This window comes from Alligator mississippiensis, chromosome 3 (assembly GCF_030867095.1).
Source record: "Alligator mississippiensis isolate rAllMis1 chromosome 3, rAllMis1, whole genome shotgun sequence".
NCBI classification, from domain to species: Eukaryota; Metazoa; Chordata; order Crocodylia; family Alligatoridae; genus Alligator; species Alligator mississippiensis.
The window spans coordinates 299,332,821-299,351,476 of record NC_081826.1 but is presented as its reverse complement, the minus strand read 5'-3'; the positions used below and the strand labels follow the sequence as shown (position 1 = coordinate 299,351,476).

The following is an 18,656-nucleotide window of genomic DNA, read 5'->3' as shown; positions in this document are numbered from 1 at the left end:
TTCTGTCATCCGACACCCTCCCAGCTCCTTTCATCGTCTTTCACAATCAAGTTGATTGCGGAGGTCTGCTCAAGAGCCTTGTTTCATTTATAAAAGTGCCAGACCGACCTGCTTCTAAGTTTGCCCAGATGTGATTAAATACATTTTTTTAAAAACCAAAAGATCACCAATCTATTAAAACAGTTGAATACCGTGTGGTTAGCCAATGTGCAATGACCAAAACTAAATTGTTCTTCCCATTCAACTGTTTTAATAGGAGCTATGGTCAAAAAAAATATAACCGAAGGCAACGAAGTTCTGCTTTAGCCACCAAGCAGGTGGGGCCTAACACAGAAAAACTGCAATGGGAAGCGTCTGTACATAGACATTTTGAGGCTTTTGAAAACCAATTTGCAGGTGTCTGGATAAAGTCTGGGAAGGGCTGAGGTTGATGTCAAGGAGCAAAGTCCTAGTCTCTAAACCCACTTAGAGGAGAGACGTGAGCACCTGATATCAGGGACACCCAGGAGGCAGGTACACCGAAAAGAAGAGCAGCCAGCAGTCTCAGGCTTGGGGGAGCGAGGCAACAGCCAGGCTGGTCATCCACGGGGCCCTTCTGGAGCTCTAGCTTCACATGTCATTTGGGTGACAAGTGACAAAGGCTTTACTTTTCCTTCAGTGGGGATGTTTCCTGCATAGAGTTGTGCGCGCTGGATTCATGATTTCCTAAGCCAAAAAGTCATCCAAACTGTAAACCTGCTGGAGCTCAAAATATCCAAATCTATAAAAAACAGAGTATGATAATTTAATAAGCAATCTGTGGCAATGTCCACTTGGGTCCCCTACAGGGTTATGGTGCCATCAGATCCACAACCGTCTGTGCCACTGTTCTTCAACACAGGAAGGAACTTATTCTTCAAAATATCTTTACTGTCATATTCTAGAGCAAGGCCCAGCTCTGCCAACAGCTCTTCTGTTAAGTACAAATGCAGCTCATGATGACAGCACTTTATAGGTTAAGAAAAAAGAGAGAGGCAACAGCACCCTAATTTGGCACTTAGGAATCAAACAACAACGGTTATTTGAGCAGCAAAAACAAATTAAAGTATTTAAAATGAAGCAAACAGTAAACTGCTTATTGCTGGGGAGAAACAGTGAGCTGCACTACTGAAAACTGGCCATCATGAAGCACTTTTTTCTAAGCTTCTCCTTAGCACAGACTCAACCCGCCTTTAGAAGCGACTGGTCCTAGACACCACCAGAGACGTGTTCTCCAGCTGGATGGGCCTGTGGCCTGGCTCCTGTTCTGGTTCTGTCATTTAAAGCAAGTGTCAAGTTTTCCGTGTGTTCACACAATATAAACGTGGGACAGACCTCTTGATCAACAGGTCCATGCCACTCCTGGCATAGGATACAAGTCTACATTTCAGATCGATATAGAACAGATCCTTTCAAAGGTCACACTATTTAAAAGTGTATAGCAAAAGAATAATAAACTAGAAGGCACGAAGCCATAAAAATAAGATTATAAACCTGACTGAAAAGGACACTGCGAAATACTGAACTATAATTTCAAACTTAAATATGGAGGGAAATGGAAAGAAGAAAAATATAGGATGCTTCGGTATTTTGAAAAAGGACACCAAAGTCTTCACAACCAATCACAGCAATACGAGTCGCTTAACTGTGAATCCATTTTTTAAACCATCACCCAAGCAAAGAGTTACAATAGGCCCATCAGCTAATTCTTATTTAGCATTTTTTTTAATCAGTAGATCTCAAAGCAATTTACAAAGAAAAAAAAGTCTCATTTTATAGATGAAGGAAACAAAGGCAGAGATTAAAAAAAATGGCTTGCCCAATCTCCCAGCAGGCCTGTGACAAAACTGAAGTCTCCTACTTCTCAATTCAGCAGCTAGGCTGAAAACGTTATGGAATTCCCCAAGCTCCGATCTAATCATGGCACAGTTCAGGTCTCTCTCCTTTAAACCCCCGCATGCACAATTTTTTCAGTCTTTTATGTTAAAAACCATTATGAATCAGTTTGCTCTGCTACACTTGCAATGTAAAACTTGATTTTGTTCAAGAAACATTACTGCAATAGAATGATCTTTTGAATTAAGTTTGCAATTCTGTATTGATTTTTCCTGAGTCACTTTGTCTTGTCCAGTCAAATGTGACAAAAACAGCGTTTCTCTCTCTGTGTCAGCAGTTTTACTACAGTCCCAATAAAGCAGCCGCTGCTGAAACATTTACAACAGTGAACGCCATAACCCAAAGCCACTAGTTTTATAGGCAAGAGAAGTCTTAGAGAAATGCATTAGCCTCTTTTCTTCAGCCACCACCACTGCAAATGGGACCCAATCGGCAATCTCTAATATAAACCTGCTTCCACACCAGTCCAGTTGCAAATGAACCTAAGACTAGATTTAAGTTGCTTGGCAAGACGACCACATGACTGATAATAAGAACGGTAGCTGTTTACACGTCCACTGGGGAAAACCCAGGCAGCAACATCACATGCCTGGGTGGGGTGGACACCACCCATCTCGCAGCAAGTATGTAGTCACTGCTAAGAGTGAGGGACTCTCTCTTTCCATTACAAGATGAGAAACTACACAGCAGCACATGCTTCCACTACTCTGTCTGCTGACTTCCCTCCCCCTGGACTGGGATCCCTTCCCTCTCCTACCCAGCTTGTCTGAGCCAAGCCAGCTTACTTGAGAAATAAATCCAGTGCTGCCTGGTAACATGCAACCAAAGTGACACATTTATGTGCTTATCGCACAGGTAGCTCAAAGAGGAACAGCCACTGCAGCAGGGTGGATAAAAACCAATGATTAAAAAAAAAAAAAAAAAAAATACTGGACTTTTTTATTTAAATTGGATTTTTTTTTTTAAATCATCAATAAAATACTAACTTTTTCTCTCATTTTAAAAAATAACACTTACAATTAAATCTCATCACAAACATGCTAAACCTACTGTGACAGGGGGCCTCCCGGGGCTGAGCTCTGTGGCCCGCCCACCTGTCACCGTGACAGCGGGCCTACTGAGGGTCGAGCTCTTCATGGCCCGCCCACCTGTCTCTGGGCAACTGCCCGCTCATCTGGCCCGCCACGCCTTTGATGATAATGAGTTCAATTATGATGTTAATTAAGCGGGAGGCTGCCCTTCGACTGCCCCGATGCCCAGGGGCGCTCTGCGGCTCCGACCTCCCCTAATACCGCAGCCCAAGCCTCGCAGATGGCATCATGGTGTTCTTCCTCACCGGCCCCCGCACTGGGCCCCAGAATCTTCTATGCAAGACCCCACTATGGTCTTCCCTACTCAGGCGGCCGCTCCGCCGTCATCTGGGCTACCTCACCCCCCCGAAGCCTTGTTCCCCTCTCGGGTGTGGTCCCCCCAGGACCTTCGGCTACCAGCCCTGGCCCACCTCCAGGCCAGTCGGGACCCCAGGCCCCCGGCTCTTGGGCGTCCCTCGCGGTGGGCCCCCGGCCCTTTTGACCCTCACCGGTCCTGGCCCCGGCATGGGCCAGTCGAGGGGACTCTCCCCTTCGGGCTGGGTCTCTCTAGCCACTCACTAACATTGGGCCTCACCGTGCCACTACTCCCTTCCTCCTAGGAGCAACCGCGGCACCTCGCCCACATCACTGCCACTCTCGGGGTCCGCCCTCTCTGGGCCCCTCACACACACGGGCCCTCTCGGCCCTCCTCCAACTCAGGGGTCACCCACCCGGTGGTGGTGGGAGCTAGGGGTTAAGGCGCCCCGACCCGCCTTTCACCGGGGTGATCACTGGCCTGGCATTTCCTGGGGGCTCCCGCGCCACTGAGAGCCCCACCAGACCACCCACTCCCGGCAGGGTGCAGGTTCAGGTCATGCCCAGGACCAGGAGCCTCCTGCCATCCCCATGCAGCTCCCCCTTACCTCCGGGTCATACACAGCCACCCTAAGGCCAGGCGATGTTGCTGCCTGCCCTCCTGCAGCCAAACTGCCTGGTTTATATAGGCCCCAAAATGGCTGCCCTAATCAGGCACCTGGAGGCTGCCAGCTCCAGGCCCTTAAAGTGGCAGGAGCACCCTGTGCTCCGCCACACCTACACATCCAGTCTCATAAAAATGAATTAATGGCTCTGTCACACTCGCACACATTGAGTTACCTACCAGTCAAACACGGGCATGCATTTCAGTTTTTCATCCCGTGAAAACGGCTCTAGTCTGTCTGTCCAGCCTAGCTACCAGCTCTTGCTTCTTGCAAGTTCTGGGCTTTCAGTTTCTGTTTCTCAGCCAACTAAAGTCATGTGTGCAAAGAAATACCTAACCAGAAGGTTAAACTGCAGGCAATAAAACAGCGACTGGATCAAGCACTAACTCCAGCTCATTTTCTTGCAAACTCTCAACCCCAGATATAAAGGGAGATGCCTACCTTCTGAAGAAGATGTTGCTGCCATGGCATGGGCATCTCAAAATCACTCCTCAGTTATGCCAGTCATAATACATTTCAGGGCTGGAGGGAACCATTTAAACAGTACATGTTTAATGATGATGTTTCGAACAAAGTCACTCCCCTGAACGGGTGGAAATCATTAGCCAGGCACCTTGAAACAGACTTCCTTCAGTTGCTAAGCCAACTTTTCACAGCACTAGCTTCCTCTGCAGGCACAGGGGGAATATTTTCATTGTTTGGTATTATTCACTCAAAGCTAAGAAATCGACAGGGAGACAAAAAAAAGCAGAAAAACCTGTATTTCTGTTTCAGTCTAAGAATTAAAATGACAGTGGGAGTGGGGAAGATGAGATCTACTTGTAGAAGTTTTAAGGACAGCGCATGTTTAGTGTTGTGATGACCTGTCTGTTACAGTTAATAAAATTTGAAAATTAAAAAAAAATTTAAAAAGACAGTTTAAGGACAGATGTTGTAAAATCATGTATTGTGTTGTAAATTAACATGTTTTAGTGGACAGATCTGCACCGTTGTTTAAAAAATATGTGAAGTAGTATTAGTGGGAAACTTGATTTAAATCAATGATTTAAATCAGGGTCTTCTCTTGGTGACTTAAATCAATGATTTAAATTACCTCAATTTAAATCAATCTACCCTGCATTGCAGGCCTCTGACATGCAAGAAGATACAACAAGGATCAACTGCCCTCGCACCAAACTGCAAGTGAAACCAAGAGAAGGACCGTTCCCTTGCTCTACTGGGAACAGAACCGAGTTACCCCGCATACAGCCCACATGCCACACTTCGTAGTGAAATCCCCGCTAATGAAGTGCTGCCCCAGGAGGATAGATGAGCTCTTCTCTTTGACCAATACTGCAGAGTCAGCACCTCCCCAAAGAAAACAGACCCCTCAAAGACAGTTCACTTCTCTCTCACTTTCTTCCCTGTCCCAAATACAGGAAGTTATAGAGCGGGTGAAGTACCAGGCAGCAGCTGCACCAAAGAGATGAGGGTTTCTACATTCAGTGCCCAGCTTTGTCATCTCCCTGTCACACCAGGCAAGTCAAAATTGCCTGCATACTTATAGCACACAGCCCTGCTCTTTCCCTTACCTGTCTGCCTTATCTTTAAAACTGCAATAATGCATCTCTATCTCAAGTTTCATGAAGGCTTGGCAAGTCTAAATTCTCCTGCTGGAAAACGCTGCAGCAACTGGAAGTGTTATGTCTGGGCACACACTAGGAATCTCAAGCTACCACTTGGCAGTATCACCTAACTAGGACCTAAAGCAAAACTGAGAACAGCACTGTTCACAGGATCATGTGAAAGTAGGACTGGAAGGGTCCTCAAAGTCATTTAGTCCAGCTCCCTGCTCAAGGCAGGATCAGCCCCGACTAAACCACCCCAGTCAAGTGTCTGTCCAACCTACCCTTCAACACTGCCAAAAATGGACATCACGCAACTTGTCTAGTAGCCTGTTCCAGCGCTTGAGCACCCTCCTAGCCAGAAAGTCCCTCCTCATCTCCAGCCTAAATTTCCGCTGCTACACCTGAGGCCATTGCTCCTAGTCCCATCCCCTGCAGCCACAGAGAAAAGCCCAACACCATCCTCTCTGCACCACCCTTCATGTATTTAAAGACTTATCAGTCTTCTCCTCCAGACTAAATAACCTTTGTCCTTTGAGACTTTCCTCATAAGCCTCAGTCCCTAGGCCCTAATCATTTCTACTGCTCTGTGCTGGACTCTCTCCAAACCGTCCACATCCTTCTTGATGTGTGGGCTCCAACACCGGACATTGGACGCCAGGGAAGGCCTCACCCATGCTGAACCGAGCAGAAGAATCGATCGCTGCCAATGATTTGCAGTGACACTCCTATTGATACAACCCAGGAGACTCTTGGGGGTTTTTAAGAGGTGCACCGATACATCGGTCCCATATCACACCAACACTGATATAAAGAAAATTGACCGCATCTACAATCGGCTTTTTTTGGCTGATAATGTGGCCAATGAATGCTGTGTGCATGTGCACAGCCACAGGGCAGCACACAGGTGGCCAGGAGCACAGCCTGGCAGCTTGGAGAGCAGCATCCAGCTGGTAAGTCTGTTGTAAGGGAAGTGGGGGCAGACTGAGGCCCCCACAGTGAGGTAGGGAGTGGGGCTGGGCATGGGACTGAGCCATTCACGGGGAGAGGGGGCAGCTCCCACCGCTGCGAGCACCCCTGGGGAAGGCATGGGGGGGTTGCCCTAGATCTGTATGTGGGGCAAGGGTGGGTTCCCGCTGAGGCATGGGTGGCACCAAGCTCTTCCCAGCGGGGGCTGGTCCGGACTGTGCTTGGGGCAAGTTGGGGGGCTATGGCAAAGTTTGGAGCAGCTGCAGCCCGTCCTATAGCCCCACTCCCAAAGCTGCCACTGCCCACTCCGAGTGCAGCCCAGGTCCAGGCCCCCGCCAGGAAGAGCTCGGCGCAGTCCCTGTCCCAGCCTGCAGCAGCAGCCCACCCTCACCCTGCATGCAGATCTGAGGTCACATAGCCCCCACGTCTTCCCAGGATGTGCACTGTGGTGGGAGCTGCCCCCTGCCCGCCTGCCCCCAGGACCAGCTGCTCGCAGCTCCATCCTGTGCCTTGCCCCAACTAGGCAGCACCTGACCCTGCCCCAGCCCCACTTCCTCCCTCACCACAGAGGCCTCAATCTGCCCCCCCCCCCCCAACTTACCAGCCAGATGTTGCTCTCCAAGCTGCCTGGCTGCATTTCAGCAATCAGATTGGCATCAGCCAATATGGCTCATTAACAATTAGCCATCGGTATCGGCCCAAAAAATCTCTATCAGTGCACCCCTAGGGTTTGTTTGGTTTTTTTTTACAGCACACGCCATTGGTTCATCACTGTAACCCCCTCCCCCCCCCCCAAGTCCTTCTCTGCAGTACTGATGCCTAGTCACTCATTTCCCAGTCTGCATTTGCGCATGCGGTTATACCATCTCAAGTGGATGACTTTGCACTGGCCCTTGTTGAATCTCATCTGACCAACTGCAGACCATTTCTCCAGTCTGGAAATCATTCTGAATCCTAGCCCTAAGAAGGGAATTGAAGCCACACCGTCTCTCACTCAAGATAAGACCACAGCCACCAGGGGCAGGGGATGCCAGATTTACACCAAGCCATTGGCAGACAGCAGGTTACCTGGGACTGGAACTGTCAGGTTTGGCTCTCCAGATCACAGCAGTGCCACCAGGCAGACAAAGCCTAAAACCTTCCATACCAACTTTGTACAACACAACCAACCACGCTATTTTCACACACCATACTCTGTTCCAGAGAGGGGTAACATTTTCCACTAATACAGATTCCCGTCTCTACTACACTGAAGTACATTCTTTAATTCTAGTTCAGGCTGTCTTAACAGAGTAGCAAAGTCTAGGGCATAACAACAGAACATATTATAGTGAAACCCAGTAATTCTGCTATAAATTAAATGAAACCTAAACTCCAAGCAATGTACAGGATTCTTTTATAAGCATTTATAACCAGAACTCTAATTTCAACAACAAATTTTATTTTACAGACTTCAAAGTTCATGATACATGCCCAACTGAAACAATCACATCCTGTCCTTCAGAATATATATGGCTTGGGTCATGCCATGATCAATGTAGCTTCTAAAAGCACCACTTCTTAAACAGAAGGGAAAACAATTTCTAAACCTATTTCAATCTTTGGCCTCTTTAGGCTGATAACCAAGCCAACCACGGGAACGTTTTGTGTAGATATTTGTCTGCTGGGAGTGGACTTTTAGGCCAGCTCAGTTCACACAGGTTGCCAAATAACTATCATATGACAGTGAATACTAGTCCCTACTGACACAGTTTGGACCTTAGCAGCAGAATAGCTCCTTATCCCTTCACTGGTCTCCAAGTTATCCAGTTCTACCAGCCACATAGCTATTTAAATACAGTTCACATTCAGTTTATTTTCTAGTAGCAGAAGCATTGATGGCTTCAGGAATGTGATTCGTGGTCTGGTGATTTCCCCTATTAAACCATTATTCCTGTGATGTCAGAGGTGCTGATGAGGATATAAGAAAATAAGACATGAGTTCAAAATTCCCATTCTACTGCTAATAGCTGTAAGGTTTAATGCAGGTGATGTAATAAAACCTTTCAAATGGAATCAATAGCCCTTCTTTTTGAAAGAAAGATTCAAGACAGGAATCAGAATAATAACATTCAATGTTCTTCTCCTGTGATACCTTTTGCAATTCATTTGTCAACCTGCCACAAGCTTACGGATCCCAAATACAGAACTGCAGTCCTTTAAAAGGAATAGAAAAATTAAGTCAAATTACAGAAAGTACACACAGTGCTTTCACGGCTTGCACAGCTAAGAGAAGATGGTGCTTTGCAGATAATCTAACATTTAAGGAAATGCTGCCTTATTAAAAGTGATCTTGCCTTCTTAGAAAAAACAAATATGATCTCACCTGCAGAGGGAGAAAGAGAAAGAAGACACAGGCACATGGAAAAAGCCTCATCTCAAGTCTGCATCAATGCTAAGAGGTCACTAGGGACAATAAATGTGAGCTTACTCAGGTGTCAGAGGGTCACAGCAATAAGTAAAGCAGTTACATGCCAGGGAACATAAGCTACCAAGATGGAGATACTGCGTGTTCAGCCGCACATCCATCAGCTGCAATCTCAGTGACTGCAGAGAGACTAACATGCTCCGTAAGATCATGGATGTTTCTTTCCTAGGCCCATCAGTTGGTAGATATAAAGCGGAGGGATGAAAAAGCCAAAACTGCTCTAGCATGAGATATAAACGCTATTTTTAAGCAAATCAACTATTATACCATTCACAAGTGACCTCTCTTTTTCATAAGCCTCCCGTTAAAACATTTTTCACAAGGACATTCAATTATAGCTCCTCCAGAACTTCTCTATTACAAACAAACAATTTACTTGAATTGTTCTATTTGTCCTTAACCAGAATAAAAAAACCTTTATATTCAGGACCTTATCAAATAGTAGCAGATGATCAAGGCCATGGAAACTCATCCGAGAACAGACTGAAGAGACTGCAATCATTTACCTGAGAAACAAGATGAAAGCAGGGACACAATACAAGTAGATAAAATAGTGAACAGCAGAGCAGACAGACAGGAGCGTCTGTTTTTCCTGTTCCATAGCACGTATGCATGCATGCACACACACGCATGCACAGACAGTAAAAGGCAGGAAATTCAAAGCCTATAAAGATATACTTGTTGTATGACACAAATAATTCAGCTACGAGACTCACTGCCATGGAAGTTGCTAAGACGAAGCAAGGTGCTAGTACATTCACAATGGACATCAAAAATATCCAGCTTTATGAATAAAGTTTTTCAATGAGTTACCAAACCTCTTATTTCCAGGCTTCTGATCTCTTCTTGATAGAGATTGGCTGGATAAGATTAGGAGCAAACTGCTCCACATGAGTTCCTCTACTCATCTCTGAAACAGTTGGTGGGGCCCACTATGAACAGGACTATTTGTTAGAGAGAGGAACTGTGGGCCCAGGCCCACCAAAACTATAAGCTTCTCTCTTGTTAGAGGCAGGCCATTCAATGCGTAACAACTAATTACTGGGGACAAAGAATGGAGGCGGAGGGGAAAAAACACACTAAAACAGGGAGTGTGGGTCAAGAACTGATAAGGAGGGCCCCAGGGTGGAACACTGAACAAAGAACACCAGCTAGCACCCGCCACCCTCAAACTGATCCACGGAGCCAGCAGACATTGTCCAGTGAAACGCTGCCCAGAGCCATGAGCAAAAGAGTGACAAGAAAATAGTAGGGGTGTGCTGACAAACATTTAATTGACCAATACCGATAGCTGATTAATAACCATCCATATCAGTGGATACCAATCTGATAACTGATTTACAGAAGCACAGCTGGGCAGCGTGGAGAACAACTCCCTGCAGGTAAGTCTGTGGAGGGGAAGGGGTGCAGGGGGAAGATCGGGTGCACACTGGCTGCCGGGTGGGCAGGGGGTGCGTGGCCAGCGTGGTGCTCCTGAGGGAAAGGCAGCAGAGCACAGAGCCCCAAGCCTGCAGCGAGCAGCCAGCTTCCACCCAGCGCACAAATCTGAGGGGGCACAAGCCCTACCTCCGCCTCCCCTAGGGGAGCACACAGTGGATCCAGCCCGCTCCCCAACCCAGCCCTGGATCCCATGGATTGTCCTGGCTGGGCAGCACCCCCAGCCTCTGCCCCATGCCCTCCCTCACCACCGAGGCCTTTATCTGCCCCCCCGCACCCCTTCCCTCCCCCACAACCCTTCCCCTCCACAGACTTACCTGCAGGGAATTGCTCTATGGCCTAGCTGTGCTCCTGGCACATGCACACGCACCTCCTGCACCCCACTCCCGGCAGCCCCATCTGCAAGGGGAAACCCACCATTTCCAGAGGGAGCCCCAGCCAGAAGGCATCATTAATTATACGTACTGGTGAACTTTATCGGCTACCCCGGCCAAAAAAAGCCGATAGCCAATAACGTAAATTTCCCTTTTACCGGTGCCGATTCAATATATTGGTGCACCTCTACAAAACGGTCCCACGGTCACTGGGGTTCCCTAAAGCCAGAGCCTCCTTCCCGGTCCCACACATGGCAAGTTTGCGCAGAGCCAAGAGGCGGCTGAATGGGACATCCCCGAACTTGGTGAGAGTGGGGTGCTAACAGCAGCGAGGTCCCGGGTTCGATCCCTGGCTCGACTAGATGAGCTCTCGAGGTCCCTTCCAGCTTTACCTCTCCATGAAATTTGGGGGGGCTACTGATGGGCAGCGTGTAAAAAAAGGGTGCATGGAGACGTGCAGCCCGAACATCAGGAGGAAGCTTCGGGGGGGCGGTGATGGGCCACTATGGACAGACCTATTTGCTGCCATGGAGGAAACTATCCCCCCCCCCCCGTTAGACAGAGAGGCAATAACGAAATGCCTGGGACAACTACAAGCAACAGGGACAGAAGCGAAGGTTGAAGACTTAACTAGCTCCCCGAGCAGCGCGGAGCAGAGCGCGGCGCTCCCCGACGCATCAGGAGGACCTTCGACCCGATCAGCACACGCTCGTTAGCGCTGGACACCGGGACGGCAACCGCTGCCACCAGGATTTGATACTCGCTATAATGATGGCTGTGAATCCGATACCCCCCTTCTACCCAAACCACGACATTTACTCTCTTTTTTAATATATATATATATATATATATATATATATATATATATATATATATATATATATATTTTTTTTTTTTTTTTTTAAAGCAAATGGAGATTAAACCACACGACAATCTCTTCATTTTACTGTTTGTCCCCCCAAAACAGTAAGACCCAATCTACTATCCTCTCATGCTGAAGGGAAACTGAGTCACTCAGGTGAATAGCTGGCGTGACCCCAAATCTCTGGGGGGGGGAGGGAAAAAGAGAGGTTTGGCGTCGTTTTCTCCGCGGGGCTGTTCGTACGGGTGGGTTTCAGGCCGGAGGCACACGCGCTCGCTCTCACTCGTGTGTCGGGCTCGCGGCGTAACCCCCACGAGAAGGACAGGTAGTTTTCAGCGGGGGGAGGGGAGGGGGGTGCTGCTAAAACACGACGCCGTCACATCCGCGCGGCGAGCGCGTCGCACGACGCTGCCCTTCCGCCGCTCGCCTGTTCAACACTTTTCAAACCGGGCTTTTTAAAAAAAATAATAATACCCCCCCTCGTCCGGGACACTTCCCGGCTCCCCGCCACGACGCGGAGCGCCATGGTGCCCCCGCGGCGGCGCGGCGCGCTCGCTCGTGTCCGACAAGGACGGTGCGGCCCTGCCCCGTCCCCACACCCTCACCTGAGCGGCGCCTGCCGGCCCCCGCGGACGCTCCGGCTCCGGCTCCGGCTCTGCGCTGCGCCGCGCCCCTCCCCCTACGAAGCGCCTCCGCCTCCGGCACCGCGGCGGGGTGACGCCATCTTGGCTCTCTGGCCCTCCCCCTCCGCCTCAGCCGGCGTGCTGCGTCACCGCGCACTGTCAGCTGACCGCGCCCGCCAATGGCAGGAGGGGCCCGGCGCGTGGCGTCAGCGGACGGCGCCCGCCAATGGCAGGAGGCGTGCGATGACATCATCCCCCTGGAAGGGGAAGCGTTGGAGTGGTGGGCGCGTGGCTCCGCCCACAAAGGGGCGGGGCTTGTGGGGCTGATGTGGGGTGTGAGCGTGCCGCGGTCCCGGGGGACAAGGGTGGGGGAAGTGAAGTGTGGGGGTAGGGAGGGGGGCAGTAGAGGGATGGGGTGGGGGGGAGTAGGGAGGGAAGTGGGGTGTGGTGGGGAGGGGAGTAGGGGGATCTGCCCCCCCCCGTCCCTCCCCCCGAAGTGCTCAGCCTCCCCTCCAGGGGACTGGCCGAGAGGCGGTGTCCCACCAAGCGATTGATCACCTGTCCCTTAAAGCGATGGGCTTTTGGTTTGCACTGGAAGCCCAGCACAGCCTGGTCCTGTCAGCGTACACTGACAACGCGCTCCGTGTGGTCCGGTCCAGCCTCCTCTGCCTGGGTCACTTGGAGCAAGAGCTCTGGCCTGGCAGCGGGTGATGGAGGGCAAGCGGGCTCGCTCATGTCCCACACCGACAACGAGTTGAGGACACCCTGGAGGGGGGAAGGGTCCTTGGTGGACACGTCTGTATTGCACCTCGGTCCTGCAAGCCCCCGGGGACCTCCTACAGCCATCCCCACGGGCACGCATTCGAGGTGCCGTCCTGCATGCTCTGCTTGGCACGCTAGTTTTAAACCAGTCGCTCCCGTCCCTGTTATGTCTTCATTTGTCTCAAGCAATCGGTTGCTTTCTACCTAGCGGCCTCCCTTTCTAAGAGAGGCTTATAGCTTTTCCTTGCGGGCACTGGCCACAGTCCCTAGGCAACAAAGAGGCCCGTGTCATACCGTGGCAGAGAGCAGATGCTAAAAAGGAGACTGAACAGGGTCTGACCAAAGTTATTCTCCCATGTTCCCCTCTCACTGCCATCCTCCAGCATTTAAGGTACTGGCTGTTCTAATTCGGGCGCCGTATCCCTAGTAGAGGGATAAAGCAGAGATATCGTAGCAAACTGCTTTAGTGAAATCACGTGTCAGAAGTGAAGGGAAAACGCTGGTCGATTGGGTTGGTGGGTAAACGAGGAGACCTGCCTTTATGTAGGATCGCTAACCATGCAACTACATTTGAAATGGCAGCTCTTCGGCTGTCTCTATCCACATGCCCGTCGTGTTCTTAGGCTGCAGCCATAGAAAGGTTTCGTGCCATGTGAGACAAATAGTCTCCCTGAATACACAAGACTGGGTCTGGGCTTTGTTCTCAGCTGTCACTGAGTCACTGGATAACCTTAGGAGAGTGGCATTGCCTTCTGTGAGCGCTGGCTGCCCCACCTGCACAACACAGATACATCTGGCTCATGTTATGTTAAGAGTGGCTGACTTTTGTGGTCAAAATCTGGGGCACTCCAGCCACTCCTCAGACCTCTGTAGCAAGAGGCAGTCTCCACCACTTCTGGTTCTGGTTAGCAGAGCACGTGAATGCTAACCCACAGCTCCCTCCGGAGCTGCAAGCGGTATACAGGCAGTCCTCGCCGTACAACGTTTTGAGTTACATTTTGCACTTACAACATTTATAAATGGACCCCCTGTTTCAACTTTCTGACATCAGTTTCAACTTTACAACGCTTGATCCGATGCCACGCCGTGTCAGTGAACAAGTTTGCTGTATCGCCCATGTCCCTGGAGGACATCTGTCCAAACTTCCTTGGACACTTTCTTTAAGAAAGCAGACAAGACGCCAGAAAAACCTGCAACCAGGACTCGTGAGAAGACTCCAGCCAAGAGCCCTTCAAAAAGTCCAGCAACGTCACCTCAAAGAAGTCCTTCCAAATCAATATGATTGCTATTTACAATATACATACACTAATGTAGCTATATGACTCATCTATAATTGACTGAGTACAAAATTCCTGGTTGTTTTTGGTGAAAATAGGGTATCGGGCCTTGGTTCAGGAACCAATCGTGGATTATACCATTGTTTCCTATGGGAAAATCGGTTCCGAGTTGCAACGTTTCGACAAGACATAGTTTTCAGGAACCAATTGTGTCGTAAGTCTGAGGACTGGCTGTATATAATCCCTGTGCGCGTAGCCCTGTGTCTGGACTCATTCTCTGTAGGCTACTAGACACTGCAAGATGCCGCCTAGCACTGCGTGGCTGATGGGAGATCAATTATCCAGTCTTGGGACAAAAGTCCCATTTAAGGACACAGAAACACAGCTTGCAAATTCAGCATGGTCCTGGAACATGTGGATGGCTATTTTATATACTAAGACTCTTTGAGGGAGGCACGCTAATGTGAATTCATTATTAGATAGGTGGTGACAAGTTGAAACAAAAAAAACATTAATTTTACATCACAGCGCTTAAAGTCATACTTAGAGCACCGCGGTTCTGAACACACTGCCACCATGTATACGTGGCATGCCAGGGCCTCAGCTGATTTCTATCAACAGATGCCCAATATATTCTCATAGATTATATATGTTCAGGATCATGTCTACCCCCAGGGGTGTCGCCATGTATAATGCATTGCTCCCTACAATGATAAATAAGTAGAAGTGTAATGTAATAGAGGACTGATATCCACCGCTTCTGTTCTACTAACATTTCAGAGCGGAGGCAGGGCAGACAGAGCTGACGTTCTTATTCAGAAGTAGGGTCCTTGCTATTTCTTGCTGGCTGTGCAGCTGTGACTGGGGCCCAGCCATGGGGAAAAGCTGCCCAACTGGTTATAGTTACTGGGAGCTGCAGAGTGACCTTTGCAGCCTGCAAGCTCCAGCCCTTCTCGGTTACCTCACTCATACCAGATGCAATCTGAGCTGGGGAGCTGGATGCAACGGGGAGGGGGATTGGCAAGAGAGCTCCTCTGGGGACGGCGTCGAGAACGTTCCTTTGAATTTGGATTGTGCACGGGATGCTGCAGCTGCAGGGACAGGGAGCCTACACGTGGAGTCCCAAAGAAGATCCGGCACCCAGAAAGAGTGGGCTGTGATGGAGCAGGGGCCCCTCAGGCGGGTGGGCGCAGCACTTACAAGGATGGAGCTGTCCCAGCGGCTTTCCTGAGGGGCTACAAGATTCAGTGATCAAGGGGTTCTCTAGGGTGGGATATAGCACGCACAGGGACATGGGAGCTCCCTAAGGTGGTCCAGCCGTCAGAGGGGTCACACTGTTCTAGACTAAGTGGTCTGTCCAGGCATCTGCCCACCGGTTTAATTGAGAGAGGTATGTCATAGCCTCAAAGATGCCGAGATGTTTTAAAACCCTTGTTTTATTCGTATAACATGAGACAACTGAGTGCAGTCAGGGCTGGCCTATTCCCACCATACACACCCATGTTCATGTTTGAATCTTTTACTACATACAAAGCAGCAGAAAAACAATTAAGCTAGAGACAAGGATTTCTTAGGGTGCTGTCTTTTATTCGACCACCTGTGGTTGAGATAGAGTTAGACAAGTTTCAAAGGCATTGTCTAACTCTACCCCAACTACACAATAAAAGTTATCGCCCTGAGAAATCCCTGCTTCTCACATAATTTCTGGACCATCATAGCTACAGCATCACTCTTACACTATGCAAAACAAAGCGTTTATACCTGAACGGGTTACACAGACACTTAATTTGCACAATTTCCCTTCTGTTGATTTAAGGAGCCTTATCAAACCTTCTGATTCAAATGCAGAGGGAAGGAAACCAGAGCAAGGGGGAGGGAAAGGAGTAAACTGGAACAAGTCATTCTGAGTCTGGAGTTTGAGAGAAGGGAGTGAAGCTGTGACTCAGACCGGGGCCAATAGTGAGATTGGGACTGGGTGCTGGCGAGCAGTTTGGGATCAGAGATAAAGGAGCAGGAGGACTGGGAGCCAGTTGGTTGGGGAGAATTATAGAGATCAGCTGAGACTGGGAATAGCTGGACTAGTCTAGGACTAAGAAGCTGTGAGGGGGGATTGGGGAGATGTGACAAGGAGCTCAGGAGTTGGGTGCAAGTGGGGCAGAGACTGGAAGAAGCAGAGCGTAAGCTTTTGTGCATAAGGAGCATCTTGCTCTTTGCACGGCACCTAGCAGAATGAGGTCCTGATCCATGACCTCATATTAATCCAGTCTCAGCTACAACAACAATAATAATACTAAATCAAGGAGAGGAGAGCCTGGAGCAAGAAGCCAGGGTGTGCACAGGGGCACTGAGCGTGGTGAGGAGCCCAAGGAGCGGGACTAGGGATTAATATTGCAGAAGGGGAGAGACAGATTGAAGGAGGAACCAGGAGCAGGACTGGGGCTGGATGGGTAAGCAAACTGGGACTGGATATAAGGAAAAGGAGAGCCTGTTTTCAATGCCCTACAAAACATGACTGCCGTCTAACACATTTTATTGCCCCTCTCTGAACCCCTTCTGCATCTGCTATATCTTTTTTGCCAGAGGCAGAGGGGGGGACATGGTGACCTAAGGCAGTACTCAAAGAGAGGGCACTTGACTCGTATCATCACATCATTTCAGTTCCTTTCCCTGTCATTTGGGCTGGTTTTAACTGCCCCTGCACACTGGGCAGACGTTTCCATTGACTGCATCACAATGAGCCTTACAGCTGGGTGGCTATAGAGATGCGGTTGTATCATAAGTGCATTATCATCATAAGCGCTCACCAGTCCATCCCATGCAGCGCTTGGGACAGAGCGGCATCGGAGGCGTATTGACAGAGGGCAAAAAGTCATCAAAACTGCACATCCTGCTTCCACCAGGAGCCCCAGGGACTGATCAGAAGGTGACTTACGAGCACAGCAACCTCATCTCCTGAGGACAGCATCCGAACTCATGTTACTGAGGCTCAAGCTTTGGTGTTTCATTCCCGTAAGCCGACAAGTAAGTGCACCTGTCACTCCCCCAAAAACTCTGAGGAAGCACGAGCACAGAGAGGTGGGGACCGGCGGTAAGCACAGATGCCACATCTTTCGTCTTTCATCCGGGCCCTGGCTGAGCAGGCCAGCTGGGGCTCAGCTTACCCCGAAGCATGCACGTCGGGCTCTGAGTACGGATGGTGTGGGGCTGGGGGATGCAGATTGCCTGCAGTGTAGGCATACCCGCACGCAGCTGTTCAACCCCCGGAAGTTTGTTGAGAGTCCAAAAGCTTTTTACTTTTCAAAAATGATTCTTGCTACTGCTGAAAAATGGAACTAAGGCCGGTTTGGTGATCTACATTTTACAAGGATCAAAGCCACTTTCCCTTAACTCTATGCAAAAAGAGTGACAAGAATCTATTTTCTTTTTCTTTCAAAGCTGCTCATTTTGTGAGGCTGTATCGCGGGAACCCCTTGACCAAATGACCTCTGGTTTGCACTATAAAGTCTACTCAAATCCCACGCTAATTTTTAACATAGTTGTCCACGCACATGGATTTTGAAGTGGTTCGAAAAGGAAAAGCCATCGATGTGGGGCGGGTTGGGCCCGTGTTGTGGAAACGTCTCGACCAAACGAACCAACGTTAGACAATGTCTAACCCGGACTCCAGTGTAACACATCCATTTTCAAGCCGGATGTCTTCTCCCTGGGGATTTTAGGATTTGATACATTGCAGCCGCCTCTGTCCCCTTCAAAGGGAGCTCCAGCGACCCGCCGGCACTAGGCGAGCTGGACCTTGGCGCTCAAACGGCGCTAAACGCCCTGCACCCTCCTTGCCCAGATGCAGCCAGCTCAGCAAAACGACCCTGCGTGTCAGCAGAGCAAAACACGTCAAACAAGCTACGCCTGTGCAAGGCGGTGCAACCGGTACCGCTGCATTTCCCGTGCGGGCTGGGCAGGGGTCAGAGGTCATGCCCCTTCGGGGTGGAGGTATGCTGGCTGGGCAGGGGCCAGGGTCTGGATTGGCTGTGCGGGGTCAAAGGTCAGAGGTCTGGTCCATTAGGGGTGGAGGTATGCTGGCTGGGCAGGGGCCAGGGTCTGGATTGGCTGTGGGGGGGTCAGAGGCCACGCCCATTAGGGGTGGAGCCCTGCAGGCAGTGCGGGGTCAAGGGCTGGAGCCCTGGCTGGCTAGGCAGGGGCCAAGGGTGACGTCAGGAAAAAGCTGCGCAGACTCAGAGGGGGTGTCACGTGAGGCTCCGGCGCGCGCAGGCGCAGAGCGGCGCCTCACAAAGCCCCGCCCTCCCGCGCCCGGCCCGTCTC

The 18,656-nt window shown here is 49.9% G+C and overlaps 1 protein-coding gene across 3 annotated transcripts in view; it reads right to left on the bottom strand.

Moving 5' to 3' along the window:
* UBAP1 (ubiquitin associated protein 1) overlaps positions 1 to 12,425 on the bottom strand; it is a 41,453-nt gene extending 29,028 nt beyond the window's left edge. The window contains exon 1 of one of the 3 annotated variants that reach the window (XM_014597907.3): positions 12,283 to 12,425. The gene's annotated coding sequence lies outside the window, so the exon portion shown is untranslated. Of the gene's footprint in view, positions 1 to 3,907; positions 3,990 to 12,282 lie in introns of those variants that run through there. The other 2 variants (XM_019480036.2, XM_059725323.1) reach the window with 2 other exon arrangements.
* Positions 12,426 to 18,656: the final 6,231 nt, after the last annotated feature.